Source organism: Schistocerca cancellata, chromosome 4, assembly GCF_023864275.1.
Source record: "Schistocerca cancellata isolate TAMUIC-IGC-003103 chromosome 4, iqSchCanc2.1, whole genome shotgun sequence".
Classification (NCBI taxonomy): Eukaryota; Metazoa; Arthropoda; class Insecta; order Orthoptera; family Acrididae; genus Schistocerca; species Schistocerca cancellata.
This window is the reverse complement of record NC_064629.1, coordinates 37,905,766-37,926,087: the sequence shown is the minus strand read 5'-3', so window position 1 is coordinate 37,926,087 and position 20,322 is coordinate 37,905,766. Positions and strand designations below refer to the sequence as shown.

Sequence of the window (20,322 nt, the reverse complement as noted above, 5' to 3'; positions counted from 1 at the left end):
TCCAGGTCTACAAATTTAGCACAAAACGCTTTTTAATGTACAGAACAATGAACCCCACTTGGCGATTGTTGTAATTTTTTCTCTTTCATTGTCAACTAAATCTTTAAATTCTTCCTGCGTGGTGTTGCAATAACGTTTCGTAGCAAACATACCGGGCGCGTCGTTATGAAAATTGAGAATTCTCATCCCTCTCTCCTGCCATTCCCATTCATTTTAAAAGACTGTGACGATAGATCGCTAGCTTGCCTATTTTTGTGCAAACAGCCATTGGACCTGTTACTTTCCTTCATACCGCAAGCAAATAGCTAAGATTAAACAGTGCTGACACTACGATTCTGCCGAACTGAGAGAGTTGTGCCGATCGAGAAATGTCGCACCGCAGTGCTAAATGAAATGTTGCGCTTTTCTGGGTACGAAAAGGACTGAGCAAACCCTAGTGACACGCTGGGCCATGGCCCGCCTGCGGCCGTCATGCTCTGAAGCCTGCCACTCCGTGGCCGGCCCTGCTGTAAAATATCTTCATACCCTTCCCCATTTAGCGTTCTCTTAGGCGCAATAACGGAGCTGCATCCCAACCACGGAGAACCCTCATACGGTAACACCTAGCTCGAGTCTCGGTCCGGCACACAGTTTTAATGCCGGGAAATTTCATTCAGGGAACTTCGCCTCCACATTACTTCACTTGTATCACTGCACGTAATAGCAGGTAACGTTCTCCAGGTATTCGCCAAACACAACCCCTTCCATCGGACTGCTATAGGGTGTAGCATGATTCATCGCTCCAAATGACTCTTTTCCACTCATCCACAGTCCCCTGGCGTCGCTCTTTACCCCACCTCAAACGTCGCTTACACACAAACCTCCGGATGTCGGACACTCGGATCTGTACCGAACGTAGTACGTCGATAGAGTATCAACAAAACACCGATTTAGCTCGTTCTACGTGCTGTCATCCAGTAGAAAATGCGTAAACGGTAACTAAACAGAGCTACAGAGTTCAGGAAAAGCTATCTAGGAGAAATTGGTTTGAAAATCTCGTATGGATGAGTTGGGAGAGGGTGCGGTCCACATAGCAAATAGCCCGCTTTCAAACCCATTGATGGCACATCTTTTAACTGTTTGCGAGTGAAACTGTTATATGGGATAACATATTTTTGACATGTTAAAGGGACTTTTCGGAGACTGTAGGAATGTTCTTTTGGCCGTCTGCTTTCACCTCGTTAGTTGAACGTTATGCACTTATAATTGGTCTTATTTTTGTTTATGATTACTAATATAAGTTTCATTATTATTATTATTATTATTATTATTATTATTATTATTACTTCCGCACGTGTGATGCAACAGCTTATTTTTCTGTTCTGATTGTATATTCTGTTTAACTACAAATGTACTCTATGGGTTTAGTATTTCCAAAGAAACGAAGCGAAAGCAGACTGCCAGGAGAACGTCGTTGTAAACCCCAAACTACCCGTTTACATGTCATAAATACTCTGTTCCAGATAACACTTTCAGGCATAATACGGTAAAAAAATGTCGTTATTAAGATTTGAACCAATAAAAATTGGTACTAGACTCTAACACACTACCAAATCCCCAGACGCTATATACGTAAAATACACTTATACTTTCCCTGTGCTCGGTATATGTGATGTTACTTTTAATCAACGTTTACATTTGTTGTGCTGGACGACAGCACATAGTAGGAACTAAATCGGAATTTTAGTTGATACTCTATCGACATACAACGTTTGGTAACGATGTGAATGTCTGACATCTGGAGGTTTGGGTGTTAGCACTGACTACAGAAATATGTGGCTTCTAATGAGCGGGTCGTCCATTGGACCCCAATCTTCTTAACTCCCAACGAACATCCATTGTGCAAGCTCAGCTGCTGGTAGCACATTAGAACTCACAAGTGATTCTTCCCCTGATTTGATGTGATATCTTACAGTCACTCTCCGCAATGTTTGGCGGTCCCTGTCCGTCAGTACCGGAGGTCCGCCGGTCTCGGTTTAGCTGTGGTTGTTCCTCCGTGCTCCCAGTTCACATTCAAATCACCAACAATTGACTTGGTCTATTTAGAAGAGCTGAAATGTCCCCGATGGATTTGTTACTCAGGTGGCATCAAGTTAGTAGCCCAGATTCCAAGTCACTGAGCTTTGCTGATCTGCCGGCCGCGGTGGCCGAGCGGTTCTAGGCGCTACAGTCTGGAACCGCGCGACCACTACGGTCGCAGGTTCGAACCCTGCCTCGGGCATGAATGTGTGTGATGTCCTTAGGTTAGTTAGTCTGGTACCGCACTCCTCGGAATTTGAATCCACGCCAGACATCATGGACGTCGAAGACCCATAGAAGTCTCTGCACCATCACGCCGTAAGCTGTGGTGGCGCGCACCTCCTGGTCCACTTTTATAGTGTGGGGGCGCCACAATGGAACACGTGGTCCCAGCGGCCAATAGCGACGCCCCCGATAGCGTACTTAAGCGCCGGCCTCTCACTCAGCCAGTCCGTCCCCCACGCGGATCCTCTATGACCTCATTCCTTTCCCCCATCTACTCCTATTCCTCGAACATATCGGCATACTTTACACCTCCCGCCGCCTTGATCCCCCTCACCCCCTGGTTGCTCCTCTCCTCTCCCATCCCCGCCCCCTGACACGTCTTCACTGTTATGTCCCCCCTACCCTCCATCTCTACACTCTTCATCTCCTTTCCCAAGGTGGCTTCCATCAACTCCCCCTCCTGGATGATGCCCTCTCTCCCTCCATTTATCCCTCCTATCAACTCTGATCCTCACCCCTCCCTCCTTTCCTCCGTTCTTTTCCTGGGCTCCCTCTCCCCCCTTCCATCCTCATTTTCCCCACATACCCTCTCTCGGCCCCCTTCTCTCCCCCGAGTCCTTTTGAATTTCCCTCCTCTGCCTTTTCCCATTCCCTCTCGCGTCTGGCCTGCCCCCCCCCCCCCTTATTAGTCCGCTGCCTCCTTTGGTCCCCCCCCCTTTCGTTTTTCCTCTCCTCCCTCCTTGTTTCCCCCCCATCCTGTCCAGGTCCACCCCCCCCCCATCTGCCCTTGACTATGATGTGTCCTCTTTGTGCCAACATTTGTTGTGTGTCTTTTCCCAAGTGTTGCAAACGGACATCATACTGTCGCTGGGTGTGATTTTTATATCTCTTGCGAACAGAAACCAGACTGTCGCCATGTTTTTTAATTGTCTGTCTACTATGTTACCTGTCTGCATCCTGTGTATTATATTCGCTTTGCCAACCCTTTGCTTTATGTTTCAACTTTCCACAATTTTCCGCCGTTTTACAATTTAAGTCACCGTTTTATCGCCTGCTTTTATTGTTTCTTATCTTCTTCTTACGTTTTAAAAAGTCTGTAGGCTGCAGAGCAGCGTAATAAGCTGCTGCCAGCCCGTCCCCTTCGGGGGGAATCGAAATTCAATAAAGGAAAAAAAAAAAAAAACTCAGCCAGTCAGCCTAATCTCGCTTACGTCAGTTTACACCTCGCTTTGCGCTAGACTGCTTACTTCCTGTTTCGTGTACGAGTGGACGTGTTTGTTTCCTTGTGACTCTGTTGTTCGGTCTTGTTGTATTCTTTCTGTCCTTCGTTGGTCGTGTCCGTCCTCTTCCGTTGTGTTGTTGTTCGCGGGCCTCTGCGCGGGTCCCGCCGCACCTTCCGTCATTGCTACCCCGTGACAGTCCTGGTTGCAGTTACAACAGTTAGGTTTAAGTAGTTCTAAGTTCTAAGGGACTGATAACCTCAGAAGTTAAGTCCCATAGTGCTTAGAGCCAATTGAACCATTTGAATCACTTGGTGGAATTTACTCAGTCTGTTGTTACTGCTGCTGTGCTGACAACAAAATACTCCTCACCCCTCTTTATACTCGTGGGTCCGACTCTCATGACATCTACACATTACATAGGGGTGTCCGAATACTTTCGATCAGGTAGTATACACGACAATATGCTTACTTTATTGAAGTCAGCGTTTGATTAATTTTATATGTGTACACCAACTATCATGTCATTCGTTCCCTATTTTAGAGCCTTGAACATGTCGCTTCAACGTACTTGGATCGGGCATGTAAGATTGGACTGCTTCGGATTAAGCCACAACAGCAATTTCCGCTATGTATTTGTAGAGGATCTGTCATGTACGATTAAAGCACTCTCTCCGGTTCATTGGAACGGGAGCGATAATTGCCAGAGGTTCTGTCCATTTCGTAGGACAGTGTGGAAAGTGAAGTCATTTAGAAAGTATACGAGTTAGGAGCAGCTTTAGAAAGATGTCTGAGAAAATTTTTGCACCATTTAGCACATTAGACTGATGTGTTAGTAGCATGTCCTCACACAACAATCCCGTGATAAGAACTACGATACTGAATATTACATGTGGTGGGACTCCCCTGTCATCAGAAGCGACTCAAAACTGCCATAGACGCATAGGCAGTATGAGCTCTTGCATTATCAGGCGTTAGAAAACCACAGTTCCTTTCGTTAGAAGTGAGTTTGAAAGCCGTCCATTAAACAAATCTTATTTTGTTTGGTTGCTTGATTTGCGGGAGGGGATGAAATAGCGAGGTCATCGGTCCCATTGGACTGGGGAAGAATGAGGAGGGAAGGCGGCTGTGCCCTTTCGAAGGAACTGTCCCGACATTTGCTCGAAGCGACTTAGGGAAATTGCAGAAAATCTAAATCAGAGTGGCCGTCCTCTTCCCGATTGTGAGTCCAAAAGTCTTTGAAATCAGTTATCTTTAAGTGAGTTATTACTCGCCGTAGAGGTGCAAAGACACACTGTGCACGTGTGTCATCTGTAATGAATTCCGCCGGCCGTTGTGGCCGAGCAGTTCTAGGCGCTTCAGTCTGGAACCGTGCCACCGCTACGGTCGCAGGTTCGAATCCTGCCTTGGGCATGGATGTGTGTGATGTCCTTAGGTTAGTTAGATTTAAGTTCAAATGTCTCTGAGCACTATGTGACTTAACTTCTGAGGTCATCAGTCGCCTAGAACTTAAAACTAATTAAACCTAACTAAACTAAGGACATCACACACATCCATGTCCGAGGCAGGATTCGAACCTGCGACCGTAACGGTCACCCGGTTTCAGACTGTAGTGCCAGAACCGCACGGCCACTCCGGCCGGCTAGATTTAAGTAGTTCTAAGTTCTAGGGGACTGATGACCTCAGATGTTAAGTCCCATAGTGCTCAGAGCCATTTGAACCATTTTTTTGTAATGAATTCCACAGTCTTTGGATGCATTGATAAGGTGCAACTATGCGCTATGCAGGGATATCTGTCAGATCAATCGGTACCAGTGCGGCAAGTTTCGAGAGGCATTTCCGTGGAGACTACGAGACAAAGTACACTCGTCTTTCTTGGATCGTTGGGACTAGGTGCATCACGAGAACGCTGCTCTCTCTAAGTTGGTGACTTTGTCTGTTATTTCAGGTCGATTACCATTTGTAAGCTACAAAATACCAGAGATGTGCAAATTCTCCTTCCAACCTGCCTGCCGCCTCAACCATTAAAGCAGCTCACCCTGTCGCAACGGAGACACAACGAAACGTGTACTGAAGCGCAGTGGTTAAAGCATACCACCTAGGGTTTCCGCAAGCCTGATAAGCTTCACGGGACCCGTTTAGCCTCCTGCACCTGACAACAGGTTGCGCTATTAATCCAACGTCACTAGCCAGGTATATGTTTGGGTAGGTGGTTTCACTGCAGCTCACTTGTCATAACGGCGGGACCAGCTAAATGAAGAAACCAAACTTAAAGGAGATTAATGAGAAATTAAGAATTGGGGAATATATAGCTGTCGTGAAATAGAGTGCGAGTCCAGCAGTGGAAAAGTTAACATGTGTTTATGAGGCAGCTTCACATAAATCGGTAGATGTGTCTCGCGAAGCAGTGTGTGTAAAAAGTTTCTATACACTCATCCTGAAACCTCGAGTATGTTACATCATGTTTCTAAATGTGATCAGCAGTTTGCTCCCTCCATAAATGTTTCGATAGAGAATAAAGTTGCCCCGAGGGGTAGCCGCGTAGTCTGTGGCGCCTTGCCACGGTTCGCGCGGTTCACCCAGTCGGATGTTCGATACCTCCCTCGGGCATGGGTGTGTGTTTTGTCCCTAGCTTGAGTTAATTTAAGTTAGAAGAATGAAATTTGGACAGTTGCACACTGATGTGGCTCGATGGCTTAGTGTGAATTATTCTGTTGTTTCTCGGATGTGACTGGAGTTCAAAGATAGAGAAACTGTGTCGCAAAGACCACGGCAGGGCCGACTCCGTGTGATATCAGAAAGAGAGGACCGTTATTTGGCTCTAAGGGCACGACGGTAAGGGTAGGGACCGATGAACTCAGCAGTTTGGTCCCACAGGAACTTACCAACACAAAAACAAAGTCTTAATGGAAATGTGGGCTAAGGACTTGAGACCATTTAGCAGCATATAGGATTTCTAAATTTAGGGTAAACTTTGATCGAAATAGGAAAAAAATGGCTCAGTGAATATCGAAAACCACATTCTGGTTGTATGCAACGTAGCGCAAAGAAAAACTTCTGCTTTCAGGCGTGTACACTGGAGTCCAAAATTAAAGCAACAAACCACTATTTTCCCGTCCTGTGTCTAATTCACGAAACTGTCAACAGATGTCCGTACGACCTTGTTCAGCACGGAAGATGGCATTCCGGTCAACGGACATCCACGCCGACGATAACGTCAGGGCACCTATCAGAGAAGGTAGTGTTTTCCGGGTAGTCCCACATCCACAGTCGCTCTGTACACGGTCACAGACGGTGCAGTATGGCACAGAGAAGACGCCAACCTGACTCTCTGTCGTGGAGGACCTAAGAAGAATGAAAGCAGGACAGTTGCACACTGATGTGGCTCGATGGCTTAATGTGAATCATTCTGTTGTTTCTCGGATGTGACGAGAGTTTAAAGAGAGAGAAACTGTATCGCAAAGACCAGGGTAGGGCCGACTTGATGTGATATCAGAAAGAGAGGACCGTTATTTGGCTCTAAGGGCACGACGGTGCCGCCTTAGTACTGCACAGCAACTGGCACCTGACCCTGCAGCATCCACTGGATGTGTGGTATAGAAGTGAACGATCTACATAAGGCTTCAGTAGAGTGGCTTTTATTGTCGGTGATCTGCTGTACGTATACCTCGGACGGGTCTTCACAGAAGGGAATGTCTAGAATGGAGTCGTCAACGTGCCACCTGGCCGGTCGAACTGTGGGTCAATGTCCTTTTCACAGATGAGTCGTGACTTGTCTGGAAAGTGATTCTCGACGGATTCACACGTGGAAGGAACATAAAACACAAATATTGTGCAAAGAGACAGACCTCAAGGAGGTTCCCTAATGATGTGGACAGGGATTATGTTGACCACTCGAATATCTCTTCATGAAATTGTACGGGTGAATCAGCACGGTTTAACTGCTGTCAGGTATCGTGACGAGATCTGGACGTCATGTGCCATTGTTACGACGTCCTGTGGGTCCAGACTTTGTGTTAATGGACGATAATGCTCCATATCGTGGTTGATGTTTTCTTGGAAACGGAAAGTATTGCACGCTTGGCGTAGCCTGCTCGCTCTTGTGATTTGAATGCCATGGAGCATGTCTGGGATGCCCATGGGAGGCGTGTTCCATCGCGTCAGCATGCGCCAGCCACTCTCCGAGACTTGCGATCAGTTTTGCAGGAAGAATGGTGTTGTTACCTCAACTTGAGACTGATGACATCATTCACAGCATAGCCCGTCGGTGTCAGGTCTGTATTGCTCCCAGAGGTGGTCACACCCCATACTGAGCACTTTACCCAGCTGTCGAAATGTATGTGCATCATTCACAGCATAGCCCGTCGATGTCAAGTCTATATTACCCAGTTGTCGCAATGTATGTGCAAATACGTTAACTTGAAAAAAAAAAATCGCAGAACATTTTTGTCTTCCATTATGCATGTTGAATTTATTTGCGTTCTTTATTCTTTACATTGTCTCTATTTTACTATCACTTGTTTATACTGACGCAACCTTACAAAATTTCCGCTTATTGCTTTAATTTTGGACACCAGTGACTTTCTAGGTAAACGTAACACGAAAAACGAACTTCGGGTGCGGAAAAATGCATTTGGGGAATTTAGAATGAACTACTTTGGCCACTTAGAACGAATTCAGCGGACCCGCAATACCCATCCTGGAAAAAGTAATTAAAATTTGTATAGCTGGGGTCATATTTGGCTGGACCACACTAAGGTTACAGAAATTAGACTTGCAAAACTTTACTTTAGTTGGAGTTGTAGTATAATAGACTTTTTCAGGTTCCTAAGTGCAAAGGACCTCGACTGTCAGAGATGGTTCTCATTACTATAGGAAACATATATTAGAGATGGTCTGATGATGGTTCGAATTGAGAATAACCAGTATTAGTCGAAAGAGGGTGCAGTTGCTGTGAAAACCTTTCATATTGAAATAAATAAATAAATAAGCCAGAAATACGCCGAAAAGGAAAAAAAAAATAAAATTATCCATTTTCTGGCCTACAATGAACCCAAATGAATATATATATATATATATATAATATCAATTTCATTGATTCTCGTCTTGTTATAAATTACTACGTAGCATTGCGCAGCGGGAAGAGAGGCATTCAAGCAAGCAAGACTCCCTTAGGCAGCTAGGACTGGGAAAAGCTTTGGTTGGATGGGGTAAAGCAGCTTGCCAGTTCTGCTGATAATTTGTGGCAGCTTGCCTGTCTGGCTAGGAGTCCAGCAAGGGCAGCTTAACCCTTTCACTATTCTAGACGTATGCATACGCTAATCGTTGCAATGCTTCAGACGAATATATTCGACTTGCTATGAAAAATATTTACGGCGGTTCTCTGCTACAACGTATAGATCTGTATAACGTTACTAGCTCGCCAGCGAGTCGGGGATGCGGTCTAGTTTTTGGATTACTGGGAGTTACCCGAACGACTTACTGAATGCAGAATTTTCTTTAGAGGTCACTGATATCGTAACATTACTTAGTTTTTGTGCTGCGCTTTTCATGCTATCGAATAAAATTACACGACGTTCCCATCCGTTTACAGAAGATGAGCTGCTGAGTATTCTAAATCAAAGTGACGACGAGGACTTCATTATAACCAGTCCAGCCGATTATGACTGACAGATAGTGTTATCGATGAGCCTGTAGGTGAATCCTTCAGCATAAATACTCAGAATATCTGTGAACCAGCAAACGCTGAACTAGTGAGTGCAAGTCCAGGTTTTGAAGTTACCATCGCCTCTTCCTCCGACCCCAAAGCAGAGACCGAGCTTATGCTTCACAAACCTGCTAAAAGACACAACATAGGTTACTTCAGATGGAAAGACTTTGATTTGGACCACAAAGTGTGTAATTTCGATAGCAGCCATTCCGGTTGCAAAATCGTCGATTTAGATGATTCATCTACTGTACATGACTGCTTCCAAGCAAGGTTTCTTTTTTAACAAGAAATTGTAAACTGCATAGCTGAGCAACGTAATTTTTGTTACGAGCACCTTTGCAACGATGCAAGTGGAAAATCAAAACTGAAATGTTCGAAAAACACGTACAGTGATGAAATTTTCTGTTTCCTTGCCGTAAATTTTCAGATGGCTTAAGCGAGATAAATATGAGATAAACAGATATTACACCAGCTATCCTTACTGTCTACTCGAATGTTTGAGCAAATCATGCCAAGAGATAGGCACCTTCTGTTACTAAGAGTGCTACACTTTCTTGATAACAATGGGGACCCTGGAGATGACAGAACCTGGAAAATTAGATGATTTGTGGATCATCTAAGAAAAACATTTCGAGATTCTTTTCGTTCTTTTTAAAATTTGTGCGTTAACGAAAGTTTAATTCTCTACAAAGGTCGTGTAGATTCCATCCAAATGTCATAAACCTGGAGTATAGGTTTTTGTGTTGTGTAATTATGAAACTAGATGTATTATTGACATCATTATTTATGTGGGTGCTGCAACGAACGAAAAAAAACAAGAAACTGATTTTGCTGGAAATGTTGGAATACCTAGAATCATGGTTCTTACTTTACCTTGGTAAAGGTCATACACTGTATGTTGACAATTGGTACACTACTACCGAGGGAGGTGGCTCAATGGTTAGCATACTGGACTCGCATTCGGGAGGACGACGGTTCACACCCGCGTGCGGCCATCCTGATTTACACTCTTGGAAATTGAAATAAGAACACCGTGAATTCATTGTCCCAGGAAGGGGAAACTTTATTGACACATTCCTGGGGTCAGATACATCACATGATCACACTGACAGAACCACAGGCACATAGACACAGGCAACAGAGCATGCACAATGTCGGCACTAGTACAGTGTATATCCACCTTTCGCAGCAATGCAGGCTGCTATTCTCCCATGGAGACGATCGTAGAGATGCTGGATGTAGTCCTGTGGAACGGCTTGCCATGCCATTTCCACCTGGCGCCTCAGTTGGACCAGCGTTCGTGCTGGACGTGCAGACCGCGTGAGACGACGCTTCATCCAGTCCCAAACATGCTCAATGGGGGACAGATCCGGAGATCTTGCTGGCCAGGGTAGTTTACTTACACCTTCTAGAGCACGTTGGGTGGCACGGGATACATGCGGACGTGCATTGTCCTGTTGGAACAGCAAGTTCCCTTGCCGGTCTAGGAATGGTAGAACGATGGGTTCGATGACGGTTTGGATGTACCGTGCACTATTCAGTGTCCCCTCGACGATCACCAGTGGTGTACGGCCAGTGTAGGAGATCGCTCCCCACACCATGATGCCGGGTGTTGGCCCTGTGTGCCTCGGTCGTATGCAGTCCTGATTGTGGCGCTCACCTGCACGGCGCCAAACACGCATACGACCATCATTGGCACCAAGGCAGAAGCGACTCTCATCGCTGAAGACGACACGTCTCCATTCGTCCCTCCATTCACGCCTGTCGCGACACCACTGGAGGCGGGCTGCACGATGTTGGGGCGTGAGCGGAAGACGGCCTAACGGTGTGCGGGACCGTAGCCCAGCTTCATGTAGACGGTTGCGAATGGTCCTCGCCGATACCCCAGGAGCAACAGTGTCCCTAATTTGCTGGGAAGTGGCGGTGCGGTCCCCTACGGCACTGCATAGGATCCTACGGTCTTGGCGTGCATCCGTGCGTCGCTGCGGTCCGGTCCCAGGTCGACGGGCACGTGCACCTTCCGCCGACCACTGGCGACAACATCGATGTACTGTGAACACCTCACGCCCCACGTGTTGAGCAATTCGGCGGTACGTCCACCCGGCCTCCCGCATGCCCACTATACGCCCTCGCTCAAAGTCCGTCAACTGCACATACGGTTCACGTCCACGCTGTCGCGGCATGCTACCAGTGTTAAAGACTGCGATGGAGCTCCGTATGCCACGCCAAACTGGCTGACACTGACGGCGGCGGTGCACAAATGCTGCGCAGCTAGCGCCATTCGACGGCCAACACCGCGGTTCCTGGTGTGTCCGCTGTGTCGTGCGTGTGATCATTGCTTGTACAGCCCTCTCGCAGTGTCCGAAGCAAGTATGGTGGATCTGACACACCGGTGTCAATGTGTTCTTTTTTCCATTTCCAGGAGTGTAGATTTTCCGTGCTTTCCCAAAATCACTCCAGCCACATGCCAGGATGGTTCCTTTGATAGGGCACTGCCGACTTACTTCCTAATCTTTCCCTAACCCTATCCGACCGACTGCCTCGCTGTTTGGTCCCCTCCACCAAATCAACCAAGAACAGTTGGTACACTAGCCTGGCGTTATTTTCTTATGTGGATGACAAAATGACTGATGCTTGTGGAACTGTAAGGAAAAATCGTAAAGGCACACCTGCTTCGTCAGTAAAACTTAAACACGTGAGGTCGAGTTTATGTCAACAGATAAACTTTCTACTCTCAAGCGGCAGGTGAAGCGGGAAGGGGGACGCTTTCAACTCTTCATAAAAGCCAGATTATAGCGATAGACAAAATTCACAGAAGCACAAATGAGACAAAAAGAAATCCAACTTGCATCGTAAACTACACTGCAAATGTGGGGACCGTCGACAGGAGCGAAGTTCAGTAGAATGTGGACTAAAGACTGTAAAATCGTATAAAAAGTATTTTTTTCATTTGGTGGATCTGTTTCTGCTTAACAGACATAAGTTGTATAAAACTGACGCGGGAAGAATTATTTCAGTATCTGATTTTCAGCAGAAACTCATCAAGCAAATCCTACAGATTCACTAGAGACCGCAAATGGAGTACCGTCGCGCAAGGAGATCGGCTGGTGGTGATAATCCTTTACACTTAACCGAGCGCCACTTTATCTCGCCAGTCCTAGGAACATCAAAGAAGAACACTCCCCACAGAATGTGTATTGTATGTTCAAAACTTGACGAACGAATTGCATAAAATGTTATGCTCCTTGTGTGAGTATGTGAATTCCTAAGGGACCAAACTGCTGAGGTCATCGGTCCCTTGACTTACACACTACTTAAACTAACTTATGCTAAGAACGACACACACACCCATGCCCGAGGGAGGACTCGAACCTCCGGCGGGAAGGGAATGCTCCTTTATGTTTGAATTTTTGTTTCGAAAGATACCGCACTTTAAGTTCTACTAACGTAATAATTTAGGTTTTTTCTCCTAATAAAGTATCTTTTTGCAAAAAATAAGTATTTCTTAACAGAGATTAAAAAAAGGAACTATTTAACACGATAATACTGCATGTTGCGTCTTAATTTTTACTCGATAATAATGACAGATTTCTACAGTTACCACTTAAAAATTACGGGCACATAGCAAGCGTCCGATCAGACTAAATGCGTCATGCAGGATTTATTGTGAAATCGTTGCCCATAAGAGCGTATTGGCGTAATAGCTCGTTCGCAGAATTTTCAGCTATGTGATCGAGGTTAAAACCGTTGTTCAAAGCGAGAGGTTTTGTTCTGTGTTCGTAGGTCAATATTGGTATCTCATTTATTCATCTGTGAATTTAGGCTGTGGCAGGCGTTACTATCCCACTTACTGAATATTGCTACGGGATTTTAATGTTATATGTTCTGTTTCGATTAAAATGCTTTGTGGAACTGTTCTCCACGTGATCCCTTGGAGGACGAATGTAACCTTGGTACTGCAGTTTATCACTTGTTTACCGAATAATAATATAAGCACTCGTCTTCAAGCCACAAGTGGCCCATCGGGACCATCCGACCGCCGTGTCATAGGGTGCGGATAGGAGATGCGTGTGGTCAGCACACCTCTCTCCCGGTCGTTATGATGGTTTCTTTGACCGGAGGGGCTAGTATTCGGTCGAGTATCCCCTTAATTGGCGTCACGAGGCTGAGTGCACCCCAGAAAATGGCAACAGCGCATGGCGGCCCGGATGGTCACCCATACAAGTGCCGGCCACGCCCGACAGTGTTTAACTTCGGTGATCTGACGGGAATCGGTGTATCCACTGCGGCAAGGCCGTTTCCGAATAATAATATAAAGCTATTCTAAATTTCTCTTTAACTATTTGGACTCCACAACAATTTCTGAAAATCGTTACGTTTACCTGGCCTGTTACCTTGTGCTCATCTATTCGTACTTAAAACGGTAGATGATCGCAGGACAATGTGCTAGACACGTTCTGCCTTCAACACAATCTTTTCTCAGACTAGATACCATGAGCAGAAATATTTTCAGTTCTTTACATGGATTTTACAGAAAGTGTGATGTAGGATTTTGTTCCTAAGAACTTCGAGAGTTCCTGATGATCCTCAGTATGTTTGGTGAGATTGTTGTGATTCATGTTCATTGCGAATAGGTGTTAGACCATACAAGGTAATGTTTCAAACCCTCATTGCACATATCATATCTTTAAGGAAAATGCAGATCCATTTCAACATTGCATCTGGTGGTACGAATGTGTTGATCGTGATGCTGCATTCACCTAAAGACTCGTACATGTTCAAGCTCCCCTTAAATTAATAGTTGTGCTATGAAAGTCTTTTCTGTTACTGAGGATATCAACCAAATAGCAGACATATCACGTTAATTTGCATTTATAGTTAGAAATTTTGTATAATATGGGGAATAGTTTCAGGGAATTTTCACTGATATGTTTCTCTTGACAAGATCAGGGTCAGAGGAACTGTCTTACGTCTAATCAGGTAACTTCATATTTTACACTGCGTTCATTACGACGTGTTTAAGAAGTCTTAACAGGTAGTACGGAATACCACACTTAGAGGTAGTGAAAATAGTGACAGCGATAGAAAAAAATAGTGACAAGTTGAATATGAAGAACAAATTGCTAGATTTGTACTGTGGGCTTAGGCACCAATGGACGCCGGAGAAGATATAACAGGGAATGATGATGATGTTTGGTTTCTGGGACGCTCAACTGCGCGGTCATTAGCACCCGTATAAAGTCCCAATTTTTTTCACAGCCCAGTTTTCTACACAGTCCAGTCTAGCCACTGTTATAACAGTAAATAAAAACGTGGTAGAATACAAATAACGAACACAGAAGGACGTACTGAGAAGCGAATCGAGAAAGAAACGTGGCTGTGAGAAGAAGTGAGCATTTACTTCATTGTATGACAGATATAAGTTGCCATAGATATTAACTGTGGTGTCACCGCCAGACACCACACTTGCTAAGTGGTAACCTTTAAATCGGCCGCGGTCCGCTAGTATACGACGGACCCGTGTGTCGCCACTGTCAGTGATTGCAGACCGAGCGCCGCCACACGGCAGGTCTAGAGAGACGTCCTAGCACTCGCCCCAGTTGTACAGCCGACTTTGCTAGGAAGGGTTCACTGACAAATACGCTCTCATTTGCCGAGACGATAGTTAGCATAGCCTTCAGCTACGTCATTTTCTACGACCTAGCAAGGCGCCATTACCAGTTTATATTGAGATTGTAATTATGTATCATCAAGAGCGATGTTCTCCAATTATGGATTAAAGTTAAGTAATCCAGAAGCTATGTACTATTTTTGGTTACTATAATTCCTTGTCAATTTTCCAGACCTCACGCCAGCCTGCGTGAGCTTAAACGCGTGCCATTCGGCTTCCTCCAAACTCTGTGAATTGGCTCCTGCCAGTTCACAACATTAACTTTTAAGGCAAAAGTTATGAAGATAGTAAAAGCGACTTCTCCAACTCTTTCCCAAATGCAACTGAATATTGCATTATGCACAGCGTTTTTCAAACCAGTTATCTCTACGCGAGTTATTACTCGCTCTTCAGGTGCAAAGAGACACTGTGCACGAGTTTCGACTGCAACGAATTCTACAGGTCAAACTTATGTATAAAAAGGGGAATACTCCAAGGGCATTTTCTCCTATTTATCGTGGCAAAATTAGGGTCAGAGGCAGGAGGATATCTTTAAAATCCTTTTGCATGTAAAGTCGCTTCATCATATAACACACTTAAAATACTATAATACTGAAATGATCGATTTTTCGGTGGTATTTCAGTAGCTTCTCTGCCGAAGTAGACGTCAGATACTTCAGTATTCTAGTATTTTAAGTATTTTAATATGATGACGTGGCAGAAGGATTTTAATTCAACTGATGGCGGCTGTAGAAGGAAGAAGGAATGAAGATTAGGTTTTAACGTCCATTCGACGGCGAAGTTATTAGAGACTGAAGACATTCCGGTTTCGGAGAGCCTGGGGAGAAACCTGCAGTCGCCTTTCAAAGCAACCATCCTAGCATTTGATGATCTAGGGAAACCACGGAAAACCTAAATCAGGAAGATCGGGGGGGATTTGAACCACCGCTCTCCCGAATACATTGTGCGAGGTAGGGGCCACGGAAATCTACGTGGAGACTGGAATATGACAGTGTTTTTACCTTATGGACGGGCGCAGCTAGGATTGTGGTAAGCGAGACGTTGTGTAGCAAAAATGCTGAGACGATAGGTATTTGATCTATAATGAAGTACGAGGATGCGTCTAAGGAAGCGGTAGAAATAACCTACGATTGTCAAGCAACTCGTCTCGGCGCCATCATCCTAACTGCTCGTGTGAACCACTGACCTGATCAAACAAGCGGATGTTGCAGACGTAACGCCACACGCATACTTAATTAGTTCTAACAGTCAGGAGTTTACACCAGTGCACCGTGGTAGGTTACGTTGCAGTGCCGGCGGTTTAGGAGAATTGGTGGTTGCACAAGTTTCCGCTTCACATCCCACGGAAATATATTTAGAAGCTTCTAGAGGGCATATTGCCTAGCGGAAATCTTACTTTACATGATGACTAAATTTTACGTTCATTTGCCATGCGCGTAGAAAGTTACACCCACGTTTTTAATAGTTTACTGGCACGGGATTGGGATACCATCGAGAAGAAAAGGGTGAAATTGTTCGCAGAATTCAGGATTAATTAACTTATGACGAAATCTTGAAATTGCTTTGGACTTCTTCGAACTTAGTTTAAGTCCCAGGTTCTGTGCCCATTTCAACACTGGAGACAGGTATTCATTCGTTTGGACGATTACGTAATGATTTCCTCATATTTGCATTTACGTTAAGTTGGAGATCATTGTCTTAGAGTCTGTATTTACCAAAGGACAAAACCGACGAGATGTATTGACATACAAGAAGAATAATGATGAGTTCAAGACTGTGGCTTTTCGAAGAGAACTTGCTACCCAGTTGCTTTTTGATTCCCACAGTTGTCTGTTTCTCAAGTAGCTTCCAACGAATTTCATTGGGCTATCTCTATGTCATAGGTGTCGCCTTATTGTGAGTAGTAGGTGAAAGTTGATGGTATTAAAATAATGTAGATGCAAACGTTCTGGTGAGTAGTGGAACAAGGTTCGTATGGCCCCACTCTGACATCATCCAAGTTGGCGGCCGTGACTTCAGCTGATGATGCGAGTAACGTTATCCAAGATGGCGGTCTTTGGCGGGAAAGTGCCACGACCCCCTACCACGACCACTAGCTGGAAGTGTGAATTTTGGCGGGAAATTGAATTATGTGCTTCTACAGGTCCCCTGCCCCCTTTCCGACATTTTTGCATGATGGTACATCATCCCCTTGGAAAATGGGCGGGAATTTCGAATTTTGCAGGGAATTTTGCTCTAAGAGCTTACTCCTACAGCTGAGGGGAGTTAGTATGGTATTGCTCCCACAATAGACTGCTCATGATGCCATTCAGTTCAAATATAATTTGTTTAAATTTCTTTAAAATTGTATAACTTTGTTTAAATTTGTTAAAATTTGTTGAAATTTATTATCTACCTACAGCATTAGTGGCCTAGTGTGGTGGTACCACTACAAGACGCTGAGATATCAGTGCTTGTTCAATTGTCAATGTGGAAGGAGCATGAGGAAATGTTGGTGCCAGACAGGGGGAGTTATAATACCTGTATTACATGCATTCATTCAAGCAAGAAGTGCACCCGCAGCCTCCTACATGAAGAACGGAAGTGAGCATTAATGCTTTAACATATGAAGAGGAAGAGTACAGTCATGCAAATAAATTCTTTGCATAACACAAAGCATGGAAACATCTGTCTCAGTTTCCACCCCACAGGCGACAACTGCCTCCAACCCTACAGACTGAAGACTTGAGCTAGTTCGAGAGTTCACCACTAGAGTGCGCCGAAATAGCTCACGTGATCATGCGATTCAGTTGCACTGCATGGCGTATGTTTGGAGCATGTGTCGCTGTCTCCCCACCACCTCTCACTCGCCCAGGCATCCAACCGTGCTGATAATTCAAAGGACAAAAGACTCGCCTGCTCTCATCCCTGCCGATGCCAGCAGACGTCCGACTGGCCTGCTACCTCTAAGAACAAAGGACCATTGTCGCGAATGGGATGCGGATGTTAGTAGAAATGCATAAGATTGCATAAGATGAACATGTAGGAAAGCAACCTAACGTCAGCCTGGGAGCTGGGAAGCAGGAGGCGTTGCGTTTTTGTGGCAAGGGACGCTGGAGCTACATGACCAGCTACGACAGAATGTTCTGGAAGGACGACATGACATGGGAGACGCGTGTGATCACGGGAGATTGCATCAGACAAGCCTATACAAGCAGGGCCGCTGATGCTGCTAGGGAGATTCCTTCGACAGTAGCCTCAGACGCTGGACCTGAGTTACTCTGCCCTTAGGACGGGACTTAGTTTCTCATGGCACTTAGCTGCACAGGTTACTTGCAGGATTGCCCTTGCCCAACTTACATTCAATGTGTTGGTGCCTCTTATGGTTCGACAGTGGTCTTATCCTACCTCGTGTTTCATCTCGGTTACTTCATCAGAAGTATATGTCCTTTATCCCACCAAGTTCCCTTATATGCAAAGAATTTCCAGTTTGTTTTCCAGCACCAGGACTTCGAGCTGGACGAGCCACCTCATTACTGGATTTAGCGTCTAGCTCCCATCCGGATCTGCTCGCAGGAAACTACAGACGCAACAGACGACGATCCACTTTTTAGCGCCAGGTGTGGGGTTGTCACAAATCAGGAATCCCTTCTGACAGGTGTTGGTTTTTTGTGGAAGCCTTAGCCTTACTGTTCTCCTACACAGTACCGGGATTAGCCAGGCCACAGATTTGAGGAATAGGTGTAAGGCGACTTTAACTTTCGACAGTGCTCAGCCCAAAGGCAGGGAAAGACTGACGGCTCTGAGCAATCAAACTGAGACAAGGCGCATACTGGGGCGAAGAAAGAAGAAAGAAGAAGACCACTCTGGTGGGCTCGGAAGGTCCATCACGGCGTGGGTTCGACATGCGGGAAGTGGTCGACAGTGAGGTGTAAACAGCACGCCGCTGTGCGTACTGAGGTGAAGATAGGAGAAGACGACTTTGGTGGGCTGGAAAGGTCCATCACGGCGTGGGTTCGACACGCGGGAAGCGGTCGACGGCGAGATGTAAACAGCATGCCGTTCCAGAGAGGAAGTCGGCATTATCTGTCTTCGGGAGTGTCGCAGAGGCCCGTCAGCTGCTGGAAGCAGATAACATGGTGCGTGGCTCCCGAGTGACGCAGGTGGCAAAGGAGGCGTGGCTGCGAGCCGACGTGAGCATCAACAACTGGCGCACGAATCAGCCAAGACCACAAAGACACTTAATGAGGTAAGACAAATCTTGTTCGTACAAAATGCCGCAGTCAGGGCAGGCAGAATCAACCAGTAATAATGTTGCTCAATCATTACCAATCATGCAGCACATTAGTTTGAGTGATGCATTAAAGTTGTTGACTCAGCCTTTTGATTTTAATAAATTTCAGCTGAACGAGTTTCTAGACAACTGTGATAGTGCGTTTGAGTTAGTGTCCCCTGAACAGCACGGAGTGTTACTGAAGTTTGTCAAGGTGCACATAGTGGGTGCGGCTAGAAGTAAGTTATTAGTTAGAGACCTGACAACCACTTGGACCAATTTACGTTCTATACTTCTTGAAAATTACACTTGTAAATGCACGTTGGATTACTATGCGTGTAAAATGTTTGCAAGTCGTCAGGAAAGAGGTGAAAGCATTGCATAGTGGGGTCCACGTATTGACATGTTATAACATCATTTTAGAGAAGCCATCTAGGGTGTGTTGACAGAAGTTGAACTGGCTGGGGTATTGCTCTAGTGCTGAACATTCCCCTGGTAGATAGCAGTGTATTTGATATGTATAAAATGTGGCACCTACCAGTTGAAGTAGACGCCAAGAAACAGTTGTTTACATATATATCTCCAGAGAAAGAGATATTATTAATAGATGATGCAAAAAGACAATATGTGAAGTTAAACTATGAGCAATTGTTATGTAAAAAAGTAGACCAAAGTCAAGGAATATGTAAGCAAACATTTTTTCTTATGTCTGCTTACGATCATGAGATGTGTCGGACTAGAATGCTACAACCAGTTACCAAGATACCAAAAGATTTTAACCAAAGGTATATAGTATTAAATGAAAGCGTATGGAAGCAAATCAGAGGTAGCGAATAGTTATTTTTAGCACCTGAAGATCAAGGTCTTACAGTGTTATGTAGTGATGATGAGCCCAGGGATGTAGTTGTTCATGGTACTAGCAAGTTAAAATTTCTTGGAAAATGTAAAGGTTGTGGTGCTCAAATATTAACACAAGCTGAGCACATAATTATAACAAATGTAACAAATGATGACATTGTTCCAAATTTGAATATGGAGATAGATTGTTGCATTGTTAACGAAGGAAGGCAAAATATAACAAAGCTTACCTTAAATTTGGCAGTCGAACATGTTGTAGACAGATGACGTAAATGCAGCTGGACATAAGTGATGCAGTCTTATCCTGCCTCGTGTTTCATCTCAGTTA

General features: G+C 45.1%; 1 pseudogene; it reads right to left on the bottom strand.

Annotated features, from left to right (window-relative positions):
* Window positions 1-13,397: 13,397 nt before the first annotated feature.
* LOC126186126 (5S ribosomal RNA) lies at window positions 13,398-13,515 on the bottom strand (annotated as a pseudogene).
* Between the last annotated feature and the right edge of the window lie 6,807 nt (window positions 13,516-20,322).